General features: G+C 32.1%; 1 pseudogene; it reads left to right on the plus strand.

Moving 5' to 3' along the window:
* Window positions 1–1,197: 1,197 nt before the first annotated feature.
* On the plus strand, window positions 1,198–18,912 carry LOC148599755 (uncharacterized; annotated as a pseudogene).
* The last annotated feature ends 4,376 nt before the right edge of the window (window positions 18,913–23,288 follow it).

A 23,288-nucleotide genomic window follows, 5' to 3' on the forward strand; every position in this document is an offset into this window, starting at 1 on the left:
GGACGTTGCCACACATCTGTTGACTCAAGATATTTTTACACGAGTTGAAACTGACAATTATACACCAAATATATGAAGCACGAGAGTCAACACACATGTGGTCATTGTTAAAAGAGTATAAAACTGCACAAAATGTTGTGTTTTCCAGTGTTTTAACAGTTTTTCCCAATCTCAACCAAGTCTGAAGGGCATATTTGACACTATGTGTTCAAATTATTAACATAAACCAATCAAACAAACTATAAAACACATTAAAGAGCTGGAGAAAGAATATACTTTTTTTTACGCGTAGACTTTGTTTTTAGGCTAAATTTAGCCCTTACCGAAGCTACTTCTTTATTGCGAATATCAGAAACCAGACAGACAATAATTGACCATAATAACCTAATGATAAATAATGCCTACCTGAATGGTAATGCAAGTACTAGTTTGTTGGCAGTGCAATACTTGTACCAACGTTGTATGAATATTTATGTTTTTTATCTAATCATTAATGTTTCTTTAGCATTTGAAAGTTAATGAGACTGATACCCTGGCAAATCCCCAAAATTAGAATTGTTTAAAGATAATGCGTCATCTATATAGCGGAAACTGAGATTAAAGGATTTAGCCAAACAATATTCTTTCTTTCGGATCAGATCAGCTATAAAGTCAGCCTCATACGAAGGAAGGAATAGGTCAGCATGTAGAGGAGCACAATTTGTTCCCATTGGAATGCCGACCGTTTGTTGAAAAACGCGTCTACCACACTGGCACCCGTAAGAACCTTAAATTTATAATTCCAATTTGTGGAGCGTGGTTCCCGTTACTTGGGACCTTTTACAAAGGATATTACGCAGAGATTCGTTTTCGATGGTGGTTAAATCTCCTTTAACAACGTGACCAGACGGACCATATTTTAATTGAGAATATTTTGGTGGTTTAGCCTCAATCTCGAGGTTCTGCAATAGCCTTTTACAATTGAAAATTTTGGATGTAATGGGTGAAGTATAGGAATATGATATAATTGGTATGGATTTGGCTTTGAAATATGGAGGAATTTTGTTGGTAACGTTCTTGTGATGGAGGATGTTAGCCAAATTGATTGCATCTATACGTTTGTTGACAAACGGTAGTGGAAGAAATAATCATTTTTCTTCATCTTAACTTTTCACACAAACTCGTTTATAGAGTCTGTGGAAACCAATGTCCAAAATAATGGCAACAACTCTGTATAATGATGAGGTAAGTTCAGAAACAGGAGTGTCAAGACTTGTTTTGTATAGGGAGTTTAGTAGAATGAGAGAAATAGAGTAGAGTTTGGTTCTATCCAGCAGCGGAATAGACTAAGTGCTGTAAAGGAGTAATAAATAATAAGTTAGAAAATGAATTCTTTGGGTGAACTAATAAATTATGACCTTATCTTTAAATTTAATACTTAAAAAACACGAAGAATTTAGGGTAATGTCAATAAGGATAGAAGAATGAGTTTTATATTAAATCCATCAACGCCGTCACAAGTATACAGGCTCGGTTCCTTCATTAAAAAGTCATTGGCACTGAGGGCAGAGAATTATTTTACATTTTTTTACAATTATATAACGAGGTAGTACTTGTGACTTCGTTAATTTTTACATGTTTTGTCATACAAAAAAAAAATTCCCTAAGTATGTCAAGTTTACTTGATTTACAAATATTCTGTTCTCAACGATTTAGTCAAAATATTTTCAAAGACTTGCGCAGTGAAACCTGTCTGAACCGAACCCTGAATTGGACGCTTATCCTACCGGTGCACCTGGTCCATGCTCCCAGTTTTTAGTGGAGTCCGAGTTGCTAATTTGCTTTTGTTACTTTGTATGTATGATTTTAGTTACTTTATGTTCTTTGTTGTGTATGTCTGTTTTCCATATCTGGTCTTTGTCCCTGGATTACATTCTTTTGATTACCGCTATAATCTTGGTTCCCTTGATTACTCTTTAACAATTGTTTTCTTCACCATTCACTTTTTGACGTCCATTTTATATCAGTGTAAGTGTTTTTTTTTCACTTTGATAAACCGACAATCTGTCTAATCCGGATATTTTTTCCAGTCCAAAGGTTATCCGACAGGTATTTGTGTACTATAACTTTGTTGTATTATTAAAGGTTTGTGTGTTAAAAGATTTAAGCAAACATGATCTTGTTGGAGTTGACCTTCAGAATTTAAAGTTTTGTAAATGTAATGACTGGGAATAGTGTACTTTAGTACTGTGACAGATGTTCTCAAGTCAACTGAATTCACAAGGTTGCATTGAAGTTCTACACCTTGAAACAGAATGATATATGTATAAGACATTAAAGTTGGCATATTACAATATAGTTAATGTGGTGAAACTAGTTCGGATTTAAAATGTTGTATAAAGTGTCAAAATGGTATACCAAAAAGTGTAAAAATGTACGACTTTCTACAGTGACACGCTGAACAAATCGGTTCTCATGGTGCAGTTGTTAACATTGTAACGATCCACAAGTTTATGATGACGATCATAAATCTTCAACCTTGTAACAAAATAACTCTGTTCCATAAATCAAGCGCGGTACACAAAATCTGCGTAGTTATTGCAAGGTCTGAGTATGAGTTGTAATATGAAAACTCCATACGCAGGTGATGGGATGCTGCCATAAAATAAAAGGAAAGTAGACAATACGGAAAGAAAAGTCATCGTGTTTGCCCCATGTTTGGTCAATAATTTCCTTTTCTATCGATCTCTAAGAGTATTTAAAGATATGAGGCTGACTTTACAGCGCCTGTATTATCCTTTATTTCAAGTTCATAGGGGTAGATACAATGAATAAAATCCCCGAAACTAAGATTGTTTAACAATAATACGTCATCTATATAGTGTAAACTGATATCAAAGGTTCTGGCTAAACGATGTTCTTTCCATTGGATAAGATCAGCTATTAAGTCAGCCTCGAAAGAGTGAAAGAATAGGTCAGTGAATATATAAGCGCAATTTGTTTCCTTTGGAATGCCGGCCGTTTGTTGAAGAACGCGTCCACACTGGACAAATGTGTTGTCGTTCTAAAATTCCAGCATTTGGAAACATCTTCGGTTTATTTGGAAGAGGATTTTTGTCAGAAATATAAGGATACTACGTATCTGTATCTCCATGTTTCATGACTAACAATTATGCAGACTATTTTTTAATTCCTAAAGATTTTATGAGTTGATACGCTCCCGAAGGTAGCGTTATTGTTTTAGTATATACTGGGTTCAGTCTAACCCTGAATTGACTTTTTATGAGCAACTCGGCGGGTGTTTCCAGAAAGGCAGATGACGCTTACCCTACCGGTGCACCTGGTCAATGCTCCCAGTTTTTAGTGGAGTCCGAGTTGCTCGTTTGTTTTTGTTACTTTGTATGTATGATTTTAGTTACTTTAAAAAAATAAAAAGGGCAACTGAATGTTGACGAAAATGACGTACTCAACTTATTAATACATGGCAATTCGACCCTAAGTCATCTCGGACCATGATAATCCATAATGCTTTACGAATGCTAGACACTTAGGCCCATACATAAACTTTAATTGAAACATAAACTAACATTCATTGGTACTTGTATGGCCAAAGCGTCTCGAAACATGAAAAAAATATTTGAGTTTAAGAACATTCTTTACTGTTTGTGAGGTCATCAATTTCAAAGACATTGTTTAGAGTTACAATGGAAATTTAGAACTTTTTCGGACTTAATTATAACTCTTTTACTTTTACGCCGCCGGGGCTTGTACTATCTACAAGGGATTCACTTGCCTGTGTTTCAATTTTATTACTCGTGTTCCCAGTAAGTTTTAACATGCAATTATTAACCTTATATAGTTTTGATAACTTTACCTGATGCAAACAATATTTGCGCACATGTCAATGATATACGAGATTTTTACGTGACATTTATTAAAAGCTTCAGGACATTCAACGTACACATTAAGTGTAGGTCTTTTTAAGAACCAGGAGAAAAACCATAAAATCGTAAAGTGAAATTCTTATATTTGAGTACTTTTCTCTGTTAGAATCAGGTAGTGGGTGAACCGTTGTGAAAAATAAACACAAGTCTTTCAAATTTTATCAAAATGTAATAGGAAATGCTGAAATGACATTTATTTCTGCTTTATCTGACATTTGTTGGAGGTATAATTTATATAATGCAATAAAATTTCTTCATCGATGGGAGATAACTCACATTCACCCAATCATTCTATTGTAACCTTGTTATCGCTTTTCCGACACTTCTAAGACGAACAAACTGACATTTTGTTTGCAATAGACAATTATCTGTGAGCCCACTTTTTTAAATTCGTGTATTTTGTTCTGAGCATGATTCATTTTTTTTTCATTTATGCCTGATTCTTACAGATTTACTTAGTGTAGTATGAAGCAGAAGAGATTAGGGAATGCAGCAATGGGATGTAGGTTATAATGACAATGGTACATTGTAAGAGAAATCAATGCTGGATAGGTGTACGTTTCTTTTTTTTAATTAAACTCTTGATTATTTATACGTCCATTTGTAGTACACAGTAATGACAATATAACAAAACAGTGCAGATATTGGTACTATACTTTCAACTTGTGGCAGTCAGTTGACTAAAGTTTTTAGAGATAGTTAACTAGACATACAAAACACACAGCCTATCAATGATTCTTAAATGTGTCTGAACGTACCTGTAAGTATAAAATGGTGGACGGGAAGTTCAACTTCATGTATGCATATATATTAGTACGATTTAGACTATGTCTATAAGAGATGGAGCTCTTTATTTATTCATTTATTTTTTATTATTATTTTTTTTTTTCGTTTTTGTTTTTTTTTTTATTTTATTTTATTAGTTTTACAGTACTTGTACGGAGAAATTCTATGGTACATGTATATTGGGAAAGGGAGGAAGACGAATAGAAGATGAGGAAAGGGGATGACGTATGGGGTAGGGGATTTTTAATAGGGAGAATGAGGAAATTATTTTTCAACAATTTATTGATATGAAGATATGTATTAGATTTAGTTAAAATAAAACCTTAAATGTTGAAGAATTTAAAAACATCAAATTCAATTTGATAATGGAAATAATCAAAAAGAAATATGTAATGGGAGTTTTTTTGGGGATTGGGGTATTTTAATTGGGAAAGAGAAATTCTTATTGTGGAATAGGGTAGATAGAATAAAGTAAAATACAGACATTGAATGTGCATTTTTCCCTTTTTGCCCTCTGACCTTTTCTGGTTATATCTCTGCCGATCGCCATGTTGCTATGGGCAAAGTCTTATTCGATGAGGAGAATATGTCGGACTTTCTTCTGGGGAAAGCTTAATTCAATTCTACATAGCCAATTACTTGCAAATTATATTCAAATAAACAGATGAATATAAAATCATATCCATCGATGAATCAAAAGACAAAAAAACTTGTATAATCGTCTATTACCAGGTTGCAAATTCCCACTGCAGTCAGAATATATTTTAGCCATACGTAGTTTCGTTTTTTTGTTTTTGTTTTTGTTTTTGTTTTTGTTTTTGTTTTTTGTTTTTATTTTTTGTATTTTATTTTTCATATTGCAACTACTTTACATTTTCCTTTTTATTGGTTAATTTTCAAGTTCTGATAATAAGTTTTGGATTATTTTTAAACTTCAAACCGCATTACTTTGTAAAAAAAAACTGCAAAAATTATATGATTTAAGTTGTACACAGACAATTTTATAAACTTAATGTACAATTCCAGTGAATCGAGCACCATGTGATGTACAATGCCCATTTTAAGCAACTTTGACAAACTTTTATGTCTATATGAAAAATCAGAAGAAATTCTCTAAACTGCTTTCAGTAGCAGCGTTACAACAATCAGAAAAGCAAAATTTAAAAAAAGGATTTACACCAGTGATTATACCAGTGGTCCTTTTTACAAAAAATCGTAAGAGTAAAACTAGTTGTACGATATGACGTAACAATATTTTGATTTACTATGACGTCATAACTTACGACTAATTTTACAGTTACAATGTTTTGTGAAAAGGACCACTGATATTTTGATCAGAATAGAAATTTAACTCATCTCTTATTTGTTAAAATTGTAATCTTTTATTTAACTTGTGACTACAAATCTATGCTTGAAAGACAACAAATCATTGAAAAAGCAGAAACAATCACCATTTGATATGATTTTACATGCATTTTCCCAATTCGGAAAACATGAAACTACTCGGGAATGTTCAGAAATTGTGTCTAAGTGCTATTTCACTTACACAATGAAAGGATGACAATAAGAAAATTAAGTTTTTCCATCATGAGAAGAAATTTGCAAATAACAAAGAACAATATGCTAATTTGGATGTATTCTTAAACTTTCTTTCTAAATCGAACAAGAATATGTCCAAATTAAAAATTATAAAATAAAACAAATTTGGAATAATGTTTTCACCACTTGCCTTAATATAATACATATGCATGATGTAATGAACACGAAGGTTCTAAAACGTTTGAAACTATCGATAAAGTTATTGATAATGGGTAACTGAGTTCAAACAAATTGGTTTTTCTTGTTGAAAACTACAACGAAAACATTACCCAGATCGCCTGGTTATGTAAAATGTTTATGATCAATTTCATTATATGTACAGGTAAACAGATGAAATCATTCTTCACAAGGATCATGATTCATTGTTTCAAATCTGATATAACTTATATAAAAGAAAATATCATCCACAAAAGTGCGAGATAATATAAATAACAAGTCATGGATCATTAACTCCTTACTTTTGGAACTGTAGGAGATATATTATACACAGCACTAGTCCCTGTACTAACGAGCGCGCACGCGCCTGTTTCAATCGGTTTTTGTTGGTATCATATCGAACAATGGTAAAAGTAAACACAAACCTTTACAAGACGTCTCACAGTGATGATAATATTTACATTGACTACAACTGTTGTTCGTTGAAACAGAGGTGTGTTTGCAAATAAAGCTTTCACATGGATGAAAGTTTCTTGCCCCTTTTGCTGTATTACACATTTTGCATCGGGAACATTCCTGTTGGAATTGTGCTTTTATTCTCTTCAGTTGTTGCCTATGTAAAGATGGAATCATTCTGGTCAATCTAGTCAAACCTGTGGCATCTGGATCTCCCTATGTATTAGGTTTACTCTGCATTGTTTTGAATGACATTCCGCGCATCGCATTTGAAGGCATGCTCGAAATCTTGTTTGATGGCATACGTATTATCTGTTAGATGGTTGGTCCTGATTCGTTTTAGATGGTACTATCACGCTGTTGCACAGTCGTGTATATAACAAGAAAATGATGATATTTGTCACCAAGGCCATGGCAGTAATCGAGCTTCCCAGTAAGTGCATATCCAGCCACCAAATGTCTTCTATTCATCGACAGTATTGAATCAGCCAAATTCATAATATTTACATTTGTCAATTTCGAAACTGTGGACACCCCTTTCAATAGTTTAACCACTCCATGGCGTTTTACGGCAAAAAACACTTTTTGTATTACTTGTACAAGTTGAAAATCTTTAAAAAAAAATATCTATAATTAGACCGATGTGGTTACCAAAGGTATATTGTGTTTACATATACCTACATTTGTCATTCTGTGTGTTTTTGAAATTGAGGCAAACATGTTTTGACCAAATTTCATGGGATTATACGAACCAGTCTTTGTTTGCGAATGCATTAATACAAATTGAAAATATGTAAAAAGTCTTATTCATTCTCTATTATGCATATGGGTAAAAAAAATTATCTAAAAAAAATTATTTTTAGGAAAGTCCGAGTTGCTTATTTACTTTTGTTACTTTGTATGTATTATATTAGTGACTTTGTTGTGTTTGTCTGTTTTGCATGTCTGGTCTTTGTCCCTGGATCACATTCTTTTGATTTCCGCAAGAATCCTGGTTCCCTTGATTACTATTTGTGAACTTTGAGAATATATATTAAAACACAAACTCCTATTCAGGCAAAGGGATGACGAAAAAGCCGACTGAAAAGTCAAATCCTTTCGAGTTAACATATAAATCGAGATGCAAATTTTAAACTGAATTAAAACAAAATACTTGTCGTTGGATAATGAGTCCGTAAAGTTACTTTCATCTCGGACACGCACATAATCTAAGGAAAGCCAAATAGAAATATTTTGGTAAAATGAATGTACAAAAAAATAAGAAGCAAGACAAACAACTCACATATCAAAAAGTGACACAAAATACACTCAGGTCTTGAGGAGTCGAAAAATAATTCTATTTCTGAATAATAAACAATCAAGGTCATGCAATTTGCTTACAGAATATGAAGACATACTTTTGATTACTATAATACAACTCTTGTCGGTTAATTTAGTACCCCTTGATACCAACCATTACAACTGGCATTGCCTCAGGAAATAAGTGGTACTTTGGGTAACAAATTTACTGTTCTCCTCATAAAAATGCAACAAATGTTTATTATTATTATTATTTGTACAGTCGGGTATAGACAAACGAATAAGGATAGGTTTTACTTAATCAATATCTGTAATCGAGCTTTCTAAGAAGGGAATTTCGTTCCATCAAAAAGTCTTCGTTTCGTCCGTAGTATTAAATCAATGAATCAATCAATTAAACGGCAAGCAAAAAAACTTTGTTGAAAAATTGTCTATATTTAGAAGCTATTTGCACGATTTATCATTTTTAACATGTTTGGAAAGAAGCATACGTGACAAACGTTATTTTGATAGAATTTATAAAGTCAAATTCAACAAGACTATGTTTTTGTCTGCATAGATATGAATTAAAACTATTTATCGTCAAGTTCATTCTCTTATATGCATATTGGTTAAGCTATTTAATCACGAACTGCTAGCAGGACAAACCCGTAAATAAATCCAGTCGTTTTAGTCAATCCAATCAGATTAACATATTAAGTAGCACTCCAGCTAAGAATCACGTAAATTGTGATTCATGGGTAAAAAGCCTACATATTTTAAATTTTTACATTTAGTTTCAACTGCCATAGCAAACAGAAATTAGAACTTACTTTTTTCATATAATGCGTGTTCTAAAGAGATATAAATTATATATAATGCATTGTAGATTTCAAAATTAGGGGATTTAACTCCGTAAAGTACACCCAAATACGATAGAATCTATTGGATTTTCAATGTTGGTTGTCGCCTATGAGCAGACGGATTTGAATAAATAATTATTACACATTTCATAGTAAAGAGCCATAAAACAACATAATTACAAAAATAATGATATGTAGCCTTGTTTTGGGTTATAACACATTTTTCAGATTTTGCTTGATTCTTAAAAGACAGCTACCTAATCAAAAATCTGATAATAACAAAACGTCTTATGTTTGCAGCATGAATGTAAAGTGCATGAGTTTTTATTAATGCAATCGTCGTGCATTGTATTTTTCGCATTAATAAAAACATCGCAAACATTTCTGAATTTACAGAACATCGTGGTGCATGTTTTAAGATTTCAAATTTCTACTAAACATCTCTTGATAAAGACAAAGTCATGAGACGGAAAAAATGTCCAGAAGTACAGCAATCGTTGGATGTCGTTACACGCAACCTGAATTCAATTGTTACATTATGAACGTTATTTCCTCGGTCACATTGTTAATGATTTAAGGCAGAATTAACAAGGAAGAGGAAATTATTTTGGCGTCGGTTGCATCGACACGGCCACATGTCTCTAAGCCGAGTTGATCCATATATTCAGACACAAAACTAGCTACCTACATTCAATTGCTTTTTTCGGAACTATCCGGTCATTTTACTTCTACTAAATCAACAAATCCTCTCAATTTTACCCTACCGGTCTACCTTGTCCATGCTCCCAGTTTTTAGTGGATTCCGAGTTGCTCATTTGCTTTTGTTACTTTGTATCTATGATTTTAGTTACTTTGTGTTCTTTGCTGTGTATGTCTGTTTTCTATGTCTGGTCTTTGTCCCTGGATTAAATTCGTTTGATAATCGCTATAACCTTGGTTCCCATGGTTAATCTTTAACTGGATGTAACTCCCTGCAATACTGAAATCCGGTTTTCAGTGCTTTTGATGTTATATCTTAGATTCAACGTTGTTAAAACGTCTCAATTTTGGTATCACTCTATAGATTCAAATTTCTATATAATAAAATCCGAAAAACTAATTTTCATGGAAGATTTTCCCGAAAAATGAAGACATACTACCTTTGTACCCAGAAGAATTGTTTCAGCATAGTGCACCAAACACAATTCTCATTCACAACTTACCAACACTGTTAAACAATAGGCATTCATAATTAAGATAATAATGTACTCAACACATCTGATCTCTTCAGGTGCTATGATTTTCCTTTTTGTGTTGCAATTATTATAAAATCGTAAAAAGAATGTCAGAACTTCAGATTATCTTCTATATCGCTTTCGGAATTTTATTCAGGAGTAGGGGTGGCGATTTTTTACCTCATTGGGCTTGAAAAAGTTCAAATATATATTAATGGACTCGACCTCATTTGAAAGATACCATATAAATATACTGCATTTTACTCCAAAACCGCGAGTGTTACCACAACTTATTTGGTGATGTCCAAGGAGGACGCTCGAACAACTGAGTCACACAAATCTTGGCAGTGGGGTACAAATATAAGCTCATAACAAAAAAGATCCCGAGCATAAATTGATTCGGAAATAGGAGCTATAAAGGTATTTGAAAAACATCATGATGTTGACAAATGGGGTTGCACCATGGACCATGCTAGCCCAAGGACTAATGTCGGGTGTTATATTTCAAATAGTTTCTCCAAAAGAACACGATTATTCTTTTCCTTTTCCAGAACCCCGAGAAGAACCTGACTGTTCTTGCAAAAACTCTCCATTCAAATATGGTCCTTATGGTCACGTCTTTACGGGAGATTTAACCATCATCGAAAACGAATCTCTGAATAATATCCTTTCTAAAGATCCCAAGTACCGTGAAACACGCTCCATAAATTGGAATTATAACTTTAAAGTTCTTATAGTCCGACGAGGACTATGCAAGAAAATAGATAAAACGAGAACAAGAAGACACTGATTCTCTGTCATAGTGGTTAAAGGCCGTGAGGTCTTTAATTTTGAAACGAATGAAAGTTTTAAGTAGGTCGATGAGTGCCAAGGCTACATCGGTTTTCAATTCAATGTGGATCCTGAAAAATTCGAAGGAACTTTTGGAGACAATCAGTTCAAGACTATTATCTGAATATGATAGCGTTAAAACCTATGATATTTCAACACTGTATACTTCTTTTCCCCGTACTCAGTTAAAATCCCGACTTAAAAAAACATTGTACGTCGTTGTTTTTTTCCAAAAAAGAGGGTACACCTAGATACAAATATATAGTTCTTGGTATAGATTCCTCATACTTTGTAAGAAATAATTCCAAATCATCTTCCAAATATACAGAGGAAGATAATTTCAAAATGCTGAAATTTTTAATCGACAACATATTTGTCCATTGTGGTAGATGTGTTTTTCAACAAACGGTCGGCATTCCAATGGGAACAAATTGTGCTCCTTAACTTGCTAACCTATTTCTTCACTCTTATGAGGCTGACTTTATAGCTGATCTGATCCGAAAGAAAGAGTATCGTTTGGCTAGATCCTTTAATCTCAGTTTCCGCTATATAGATGATGTATCATCTTTAAACCATGCTAATTTCGGGGATTTGATACATTGCATCTACCCCAAAGAACTTGAGATAAAGGATACTACAGACACTGTGAAGTCAGCCTCATATCTTGACCTTTACTTAGACATCGATGTTAAAGGAAAACTATTGACCAAACTTCACGACAAACGTGATGACTTTTCATTCAAAATTGTCAACTTTCCTTCATCAGTGGCAACATCCCTTTAGCACCTGCGTATGAAGTGTTCGTATCACAACTCATACGTTATGCCAGAGCTTGCCGAAACTACGCAGACATTTTGTATCGCGCTAGAACTCTAACAAATAGGCTTCTGGAACAGGGTTATGTTGCTACAAGATTGAAGTCATCACTACAGAAGTTTTATAGTCGTCATCATGAACTCGTTGATCGTTTGGTGTATCAATTTGCACCATGAAAACTGATTTATTCAACGGGCCATAGTTTTCTTTTCTTCCACTTGACTTTTTATGAGCAACCCGGTGGGTGTTTCTAGAAAAGCAGAGGACGCTTACCCTACAGGTGCACCTGGTCCATGCTCCCAGTTTTTAGTGGAGTCCGAGTTGCTCATTTGTTTTTGTTACTTTGTATGTATGATTTTAGTTACTTTACAACTACAGTTTCCATGGCAAAAATTGGTGAGTAGTACAATTCACAAGAGTGCATAGTTAAGAGTTTCTGAAACTATGTGTATCGAGAAGAACTGTCCATAAACCTCTCTAAGATATGAACTTACTTATTTATAAAACTTAAATTACCATAGTTTGGTGTCAGGATATTATGGCGGAATTCTGTTAAAATGGTCATATTTGAGAGAATTCTATTTTTTTTTATTATTTTAGATAAGGGTTAAGTAAATTTCCATACTTCAGAAAGCTATTCGAATTCATGAAGAAATTCAAGATTATTTCCAAAACTATAATCTTCAATTTTACTTCCTAAATTAGGAAATAGCATGTTCAATTGATATGTAGACACAACAGAAGGAATTTCTGAAGAGGAAAGAGATGAACTCTTTTTCTATCTGTCCGGTTTTTATGACGTTAACTTGACAGTTACAGATGTCCTATCCATGATTCATAATGCAATATAATTTATTATGAATTACAATAAAAATGAAGGTTCCTATGGTCATAAGTAGTACAAAAATTGTTTTTCTTTGATACAATCTTATTTAATAAATTGGGGGGGGGCATATAGAAAGTATGCTATTGTCACGAAATTTTATACACACACTTTAGGGTATGAATATTCAAACTCATTATATAATTGGAGCGAACTCAAAATCATGAACGAAATATAGCTTCCATATAAAATTATTGATGGCAATAAAAGAGAAACCAAATAATTTGGAATGGAAAAGTCACCTTCTTTCTTAAATCATCATTATGATATATGAACAATAAAATTAATGGTGTTATTTTTTCCATCAGCTGAAGATATACCAAGTGTACATGTTCAACCCAGTGCAAGTGCATCATTGGAGCCTAGCAAAAATATGCTTCATTAGGACCAAGCAGAAGTGCATTAATGAAACATAGCATGGTGATTTTGTTTATCTTTAAAAAGAGATGTGGATTCTACTTTGCCATATTACACATAAGGGAAATTCTTTATTTTCCATGGCAAATGTATTTATGAATTTTAAATGCAACATGATGAGTCTATAATGTAATTTCATTATCCAATACCAGATGAAAAGGTTTGCATTCTGTGGAGCCTATAAAAAATAAGTTAGACCCGGAAAATATCATATCCAAAATCATAATTATGATTTAAGTAATAAAATGAAATGAGTTAATTTGTTTTTTTCATCAGCTGAAGACATACCAGTTCCAAATACAAGTGCAGGATTCCACGGAAAGAGTAAATCTGGTATGTAGATTTTTGGCTCACCGAGAAGGAAATTGAGTAATTGGCATCTGACACTGGAACCATTTAACCCCTATTTTCATACCTCTTGACCTGTTAATTAAAAAACATTCCAGCATTTTTTTGGCACTATCCACATTACACAAGGAAGTGATTAAATTTTAGTTGATACTCGCCAAGTGGTAGGATATTAAAATGTTGTACACAGTTTATCTATTACAACCTTCGAAACTTACATTTTGTAACATACCCATTAATTTAAAAATAATTCTTTGTTCAATTTGCAGTCGCTAAATGTAAATATTTAATGAGTAATTGCCCTAAAATTGCAAAACATGAAAAGCGGCCCCAAATGAGATATATACTTTTAAACAGGATTTTGAAATTGGCCATTTATTTCAGTAAAATAATGGAAGAAACAAATTATTCTTCCATATTCCATTGAAATGTGATATTTGTCATGTCGGAATAGTTAAATTTTAGATGTTGGTAGGAATCAGACATTAAACTATCATAAGGGGAGAATTATCTTAATCCACTCCTCACATATTTTTCTTTCTCTAGAGAGAGATTTTTGTTCCTGGCATTCGATTGGCTAAGACAAGGTTCATACAGGTGCTTGAAATAAATCTCCTTCATAAATTTTAGATTCTTTCCGCGTTAATGCCAATTTAGGATTATGTTAACTTCATGATTATCATTCACTTTATTTAGTGAAAGCGACACCAGTACTGACAGGATATTAGATATGGAGGAAGAGATATAAAAATGAAGAAGAGGAAGTTGCAATTGATGGAAGAAAGAAATGATTTAGAAAGAAAAAAACTTGCACTGTTATCAGAATTTTGACAAAATGAAATAAGTGAAATCCTTTTATAAATTTATTCCCCGTTTATTGATATTAATACAGGTTTAACAACACGTCATATATATCAATACATAGATGAATTAGTAACATGTTGATAGATTATTTATTGATATTAATAAATTGAATGAATTTATTTTCATGTTCATAAATATTAATTAAGGTGTTATTAAATCTTATTCTGGATTATGCATGCCGGACAATATCCAATAAAATAATTTTTTTTATTGTAAAAAACTTTTCAGACCACGATTATACCACCAATAGTGGTTCCCTCTTTATTAACACGTTAATAATTCATCTATTTATTGATAAGTTTACAATATCATAGTCTGATTTGCGATCGTTTTATGAAACGGGGCCCTGGTACGTATGTTCAGATATATTCAGATACGAAACGTCCGTCTCTACACTCATTTTGTTTTTCTTATCCGTGACCACTTGGTCATTTAACTTACACTATATAAGTTTCCTTGGGTGTAACTTCCTGTTAGGCTGAAATCAGACTTTCAGTGCTTCTAGTGTTATATCTTAAAATCGTGTTTATTACAGCTATGCCCAGCTTTGGGTTTCTGTTCTCTAATATGTGATTGGTATTTTTGAATCTCCTAATGACGCTGTGGATATGTCACCCCTTGGAAATGAAAATAAATTCAGGAATTAACGAAAATTTTACGTACATAATGATTTTTGAAACATAGTCGCTTCAGTAGTTTTTATCAATTGTTTCCAATGTAACATTCTCGCCAATCATGTGGGACCTGAAACTTCTATATTATGTGTACTCTGCATTGGTTTGAATATGCTCGGTATCTTGTTTGATTACACACCTGCCTAAAAGTTAGATGGTCTGCCCTTTTAAATTTTAAGTGTCAATCCCTGATGGTCGGCTATTCATTATTGTTTTTTTATTATGATAATGGTTCAGTAAAATAAACCATTTGTCGACTAATTAGGGAAATAGTTGAATAATTACCCTTTGATACCAACTATTATCTTCGGTGTTTACTATTTCACTGTTTTAACTGTTTTAGTAATTTACTCTTTACAATTCAACAAATGTTTATTATTACAGTATTGTACAGTCGATTATAGACAAATAAGACAAAAATAATTGTAACTTAACCCATATCAGTAATCAAACTTCCCAGGAAGTGAATTTGGTTTTGGTTTATATTCGCCAGTCGTATCTAATCAACCAAATGTTAATAGTTCCATATGTCATAATTATGAATATTCTTTTTAACGTTCTATCCGATACATGGCCTTTGACGGCAAATGTATGTACCTTTTGTATTGCATGTACAAGTTGAATATTCTTGACAAAAAATGTCTTATGTATAGATGTGGTTTAGAAACATGTAGTTGCACGCTTTATCATTTTTAACACTTTTTTAAACAATATATGACAAATGTTATTCTGACAGAATATATGTGGTCAAATAAACCACACTTTTTTGCTTCTGCATAAATACATGTACACAAAAGTGTATACTTTTCTTGCCTTGTTCATTCGTTTGTATTCATATGAGTCAAGAAACTGACGAAAGTCTCAGACATTTATTGTAATCATGTAGAACAGATATTAAATCACGAACTCCTAACAGGGCAACGCATGTCGAAAAATCCGTCTGATAAGTCAAGTCTTTTCAAGTCAACATATTAATTCAGGTATTTCTGACTTACAATTAGGTAGTACTATACAGTTAGATTTGGTTTTTTTTTAAGAAATGTCTCATTTTGTTTGAATAAAGTTGTTTTGATATCTTCAAAAAGAAATTTTAAGAGTAAGTCAGGCACTTAGAAACAGCTGTATGAGAACAACATTCATGGCGTAGATAGAAAATAGATAAAAAAATACATTCTTTTCCATTCAATTTTATGCAATTTAAGTTCATAAAAATCGTGAGAAACTAGATGTGTAAATGCTTAACTACATTTAATCAATATAATCACCAAACCTTTTAGATTAAAGACCTCGTCAATTCTGTGTTAGGAAACAATGTACCTGCCCAAATGCAAATGTATTGTGCTGTCTCTGGCTTTTGGATTAATGGTTACTTCGCGGGTGTTTTTTTTTAAAAAAGCAGAAATGCTTACCTTACCGGTTTACCGGTGCACCTGGTTAGTGCTCCGAGAATAAGATCTCTCAATTGTATCGCTGCATCTTTCGAAGACCTTATCCTATGCATAGATAATACAAGACGTTTGAAATTATGTCAAACTTGATTATTTTGGCTTTCCATTCCTAAACTTCTCCTTTCTTACTGGCAATATACCAACATCTCCAGCATATTAGATCTATATTTGAAGATCCAAAACTGTCGTGTCCGTGTCTGTGATCTTTACATGTACATTTTTGGAAGAGCAAGAATTCTCCCAAGTACGTTCTATTACACCTGTATGTTTGACTGTTGTTGATTTCATTATTTACGGTTGTCATTACAATTTTGGCGACTGATAAGACGTTTCTATATCACAGATTAACAACTAACCGAACTTGACACTTAAATTATTTTTTCATAATTTTGAACGTATTTGCGAATTTACTTTTGCTTCTCTGAACGTATATATTTCAGTTTCCTTGATTACTTCTGTAAAGTGTCAGGTGTCAGGTGCCACTATGGATCAGGGCATGTTAACCTTTTCAGAGCTCGTGATGTTGTTTCTCGTTTCTTGTGAGAGTTCACATATAGATGTATGTTATTTTGTTCGTTACCCATCATTATGTAAGTTATGGTGTATCCATCAGCACCATGAAAACTGATTTATTCAACGGGTCAAAGTTTTCCTTTCCTCGTTTGTCTACCTCGGACTTGACTTTTTATGAGCAACTCGGCGGGTGTTTCTAGAAAAGCAGAGGACGCTTACCCTACCGGTGCACCTGGTCCATGCTCCCAGTTTTTAGTGGAGTACGAGTTGCTCATTTACTTTTGTTACTTTGTATCTATAATTTTAGTTACTTTATGTTCTTTATTGTGTATGTCTGTTTTCCATGTCTGGTCTTTGTCCCTGGATTACATTCTTTTGATTACCGCTATAACCTTGGTTCCCTTGATTACTCTTTTTAATACCAAAAAAGCACAGTTATGGTGAAACGCAACAAATGCACTAGCGTATAGCGTAAATACAAAAAAAGTAAACACTTAAAAATGAGAATGATGTCGATATAAAGTAGTCCTTTTAAGCAACTTTGTTGTATGCTGAAATTATTATAAATGGTGTTGAAGACTATCTCTAAATAATTACACACTTAAACCAGTAAACTGGTTTCATTTAAATCATTTTGATGAGAAATTGAAACACTCAGAACATATTCCACAAAAATGAACGCCTGGGGAAATCATTAGAGACAACAAGAAATGTTTTTTACAAGCTATAGAAGAAGTAAGAGATCAAAACAGTTAAGAATTCGACGATCTTGAGAAACTACATTATGAATAACTACATCCTTACATTAGGCAAGCAATAGAAACTGAAATAGAGGATCATAAAACTTGTACAACGGAAACTGAAACAAAATTTCAAGATAACATTGATAAATGTATTCATAATAGTGAAAAAGGAAAAGGAGGTTATAGTTTGCACTCTTTGTGGTTTGGAAAATGCAAGAAAAACACTTCTTTGTAAGGTTTGTGAGAAACATAACAGCACAACTGAAAGTCTTCTTGTTCAATCTGCTCAAGAAATATCTTTTGTTTATGAAATTGTCTCTGATTCTAAGCCAGGGTACCAACATGTAGCATCAAACTATCAGAAACTAGCACCCCTTACAGTAGGGATGCCTATTTTTGCAACCCCAATAGCAATGAATCAGTTTCGTTAGGGTTACGACGCATATACCTAAATTGCGGCATTAAGCGATATGATGGAAGTGAAAGTTGGGTGTTTGTATTAGGTGATGGCCGACCCCATAGCCTTTACCACAAACTTCTTGAAGAAGCTGTGATATGCAACTACCGTCATAAAGCATTTCTTACTAGGAAAATAGATCATCTGATTAATGCTTTAAAATATTCTTTTTAATTGAATTGGATGTCATATCTCGAGAAGATGTGTGAAATGACGGGGTTGAATTCAGAAAGTGCAAAAAAATGCAAAAAGCTGCAAAGACCATCATTTAGGTTGGCAACTACTCTTAATATTTCATATATCATGTTTGAGGGAAATGGTGGTTCCATTTGTTCGTTACGCTTTGAAAACTAAATAAGAACCTTCAGTTAGTATCTATTTCAAATTTACAAAAAGTATCAGGCACACAATCAAAGTCATTCATATGTATGCATTTACAGGTATGTCGCTTTTCCCAGGCCTTATTAATTTTAGAATGGGAATACGACGGCATAACTCTAACTTAGTTCAAAGCACCCAGTTTCCTTCAGATGAAATTTGGACATGTATTTGCTGTAATTTGAAATTCTATAAATGTTTTCAGAAAAAGCTTGTAGATCTGTTGGGACTAGTTGAACAAAACAACTATGAAACAAATTTATAGATATTTCAAATGCTGTGAATTATTTTTTTTCCAACGCTAAGAAAACATCTTGGAGATAGTGATAAAGACCATGTTGCAATAAATGGTAGAAGGCTTCACCCTTCTCTGATCACATTTTTGGAAAAATCAACACAAACAAGACATGATAAAATAATTGCAAGTATACTCGGAATTAGTCCAAACCAACCATGTTATATAGTTTTTATTACCAACGAAGAAGAAGAATTGTATCAAAGAAAAATGGCAAAAGCAGAGCTGAAAGTTCAAAAATTCGGTCATTGATAGAAGAGTTATCTGAGAATGTAGAACTTCAGGAGCATTACTCTGCAATAGCAAATACTTTGCACGACACTAGTACCAATAAAGAAACTTATCTAACCCTCTACTGTAAAGTCAAAGATGTAACATCTTCCAATTATTTCAAATTCGGTACATTTTATATTACAGGACCACACTTTGACTTTGAAGTCTGAGAATATTTATTTTAGAAATTTTTTTGGTCAGAAATTATATTTTCAATCACAAAGATTATCATCATTACTTTTTTATTTATTTATTTTTTTTTTTTTGCATTTCACTGAATAAATAACCTGAACATCAGAATATATATTTTCTGTGAACAAACGAGTCCCTGCAACATTTCACTTCAAACTTTTTACCTTAACTTGTATAACAGTCATAACAAGTATAATATCAAGATGTGGCAATACTATTGACTTAAGTCCCTCCTTATTATATATATATATATATATATATATATATATATATATATATATATATATATATATATATATATATATATATATATATATATATATATATATATATATATATATATATATATATATATATATGACACAGAAAATCTAGGTAATTAACCTCTTTGATAACACCACTATTAAGTTTCTCTCTCCGGTAATATTTTCATGTAATCTTTAACATAAAGAGAGGGGCTTGTTGCAAGTCTAGCAATACTACTATAGAAGCTATTTTCTTAATCAATAGTTAGTTTGACCTTTTTGGGGTTATTAAACTGATATTGAAGATGATTATTATATGAATATTGTATCTTTGGCCTACATTTGTAATCTGTACTGCCAGTTATCATTATGTTTTTTTAATACGATTTTATTATCAATAGGTGATATTGGTATCGATGTGATTTCTATGATATATGTTTATAATTTTTTATAATGTAATAAACATTGTTATGCAAGACAATCTCAAGGAATTCACTAGTTGTATCAAAATAATTAAAAACCTATCTTGAAATATTGATGTTGTTTATAGAAAGCAGACGTAACTTATCTCAGATAGATATAACAGTAATGAGGTACCCATATTCTTTATATGCTTCTACCATGTCTAAATACCTTGATAGGTGGTCTTGAAAATAATTGATTGATGTTTGGGTCTTTCATTATGACTTACCAGTGTTTCCGATATTCAGTGGATAATGTATAAAAAAATGGATAGTTTGATATATCTAAAGTTAAAGGAATTTTAATTCATTTAATATTTCTAAAGATCTTTTTCGTCGCTATAACATTGACTTCCTTGATTACTCTTTCTTTTCTATGAGTTTTCTTTGCATTGTCATTCGATATTTATATTCTTTGGTGGCATGCCATATGTTAATCAAGGAAAATTCTGCTTGATCATGGGTTCAAGAATACCGCAAAGTGTTTCAAACTCTCCCCTGCTATAAATCTTGTATAATGGTTACTAGATCGATGCAATTACTAATATGTGTTAGTTCTCATGATAAATGATTTGGTATCCAGTATAATAAAGGGGTTGAATTTGTCCTCTTGAAAATATAGCAAGAAGGTCAATAGATGTATTTAACTAATGTCTGCAGTGGAATTAATTTCAACAGAAATTATACCGTGTGTACTTGTAATTCTTTCGGAATAGTTATACTATCAGGTTTACTAACTTATCAGCCCTATCGTAATTTGGGATATGTTCGTTGTAGTTTTATTTTGGTTTATTTATTGTGCCTTCCGTGAAATTGGCACCGACTAGTTTATACTGATGGGGACTGGGTTTTTCAATGATGCTAAATATTTTTGTTCTTCACCTCTCATATGAATTTTTATACATAATTGCTGTATCATAAGTACATTGGAAATCAATACGGAATATGGAATGAAAAAAGTCATCGTGTTTGAAGTATAATTTGGTCAAAAGTCAATAAGTTATATCTTACATCCTTCTCCATTGATAATTTAACATATTGAATGACAGTTTATAATAAATTAATTATATGTACATGACGTGCCTATCCTCACCTTTTCTTTCCTATTTTTCTGTCTACCTTAACTTGCTTTTATGAAAAACAGAATTCAACATTATTTATTATTTTTTTTACCATTGTGAAGCTAAATTAAATTATTCCTTATCACAGATTTTTTTTTTTCAAATTGAAATTGATATTTTATTTATTTATTTTTATTTATTATTATTTTATTTATTTAATTTTTTTTTTTTTTGGAATATCCCATTCCCCCTTTCCTCAATAGGAGAGTTTGCCAATATCATTATTAATATCATATTCACTAATTTGTATATCATTATGTTCCAAATTGGTAGGCAAATAAACAACTAAATAAACAATCAACAATTTTATGATAAGAATCCCAATTTTCAAATATTTATTACTCTGTTATTTTATATCCAATTTTGACTCAGTAAAATGTTTCATTTAGATGAAATAATTCATTGCTGGTATTTGAATTTAACACTCTTTTACTTGAAAAAAATAAATATGTAATTATGTTTTTTATGTAAACCTCTATTCTCACATAAAATTGTATCCTCGTATAGTCTAGCTACTGCATATTAATTTAAAAATCCCATGGAAAAAAAATGGGAACCGAAAGAATTTTCCAATTATCTTAAAAAATTAAAAAGTTGATAATTTGAAGTTGATGCCCGGTATCACTCAATGGATTTTTTGCCAACCAAAACCAAATCCATGCCGATCGCTTTTGTTTTTGATTACTTCTTAAATACAGTTGATTCAATATAAACTTAAGTCATGAAATTCCTTTAATATTTGTATATTAATATGCTACTGATGAGCGGTTACTTATTTCAGCATGTTAAGCACCCCTAATATGATTGGTATTTGTGTGTATAATATCAATTCATCCCTGACCTTTATAAACCTTGTCCAATTCATGACCATTGACATGTCGTTGATATTTTTCTACAAAGATATGGTCCAATAAAGGCAGAGGGCAAACTTTGTTTGGAAAGGGGGAACTTTTGGAAAAGGTGAAGGAGGCTGTTCCTATTTTTACAAGAGAGGAACTCTCAAAAACCAAAGGGCGGGAAGATTATATTCCTTCGGTCAGAAATAGAGAAATGGTTCCTCTAATCACTCCATCAAAGCTATCATTTGGGCTGCGTTCTTCAAAACAAATAGCCAAAAGGCAGAAGGCACTTCATGAATGATTTGAAATTGTTCAAGTCTAACAAGAACACACAAATCAAGATAATGACGAGGCTTATCAGTATCTAGTAGAAGAACGACCCATCAGACCAATTAAAATGACAAAATCAATTATAATTTGACTGGATATATTTCCCACCTATTAGGATTGATACCTCTCATTCGTTTTGCATCTTCAATAGATTATTTTATTTTCATGTGTAGGGGATCGTATTTCCTGTAATTCTGTCTGTGTTAAAATGTATATGATAATGGTATATATGGTGATGTAACTTGATATCAATTACTTTTGAGTACACAAGGCTTTGGATTCTAGGGGGTCAAATTCAAAATATGATTATTACAAGAACATGAATATTACAAGATTTTGTAAGAATTTTCTATTATAGTTTCATGTAATATAGAACTTATATTATATAATACTGTAATAGTATTGCTTACAATAATATTACTTGTTAGTGTAATATAACATTTCATATTAATTGTCCTAACTCTTGAATATGGATATTTTACCTGTTTGAATAAAGTTCTGTTACATTACATTTATTTGTATTGTGAATATGTAATATAACATGACTGCGTAATAGGTTTTAATTACAGTTTCATGTTTTTTTTATACAGCAATATTACAAATATTTATAATATCATTGTTTACTGCGTGCATTATTCTTTCTAAAGAAGCAATTAATAACTGAATTTATTTATTTTATTTTTTAGAAGCATGGAAATAAAATGATCAAATTAATCCAACTGAGTTTTGTTTGCTTTATCATAAATAAATTACTCTATTTTGTATATGTTGGGGATCGTATTTGCTGTAATTTTTCTGCTTGAAAATGTATATGATAGTGGTATATATGGTGATGTAACTTGATATCAATTACTTTTGTGTATGCAAAGCTTTGTATCCTAGGGG

This window comes from Perna viridis, chromosome 13 (genome assembly GCF_037379345.1).
Source record: "Perna viridis isolate PV_CMFRI_1.1 ecotype Kerala chromosome 13, ASM3737934v1, whole genome shotgun sequence".
Taxonomy (NCBI): Eukaryota; Metazoa; Mollusca; class Bivalvia; order Mytilida; family Mytilidae; genus Perna; species Perna viridis.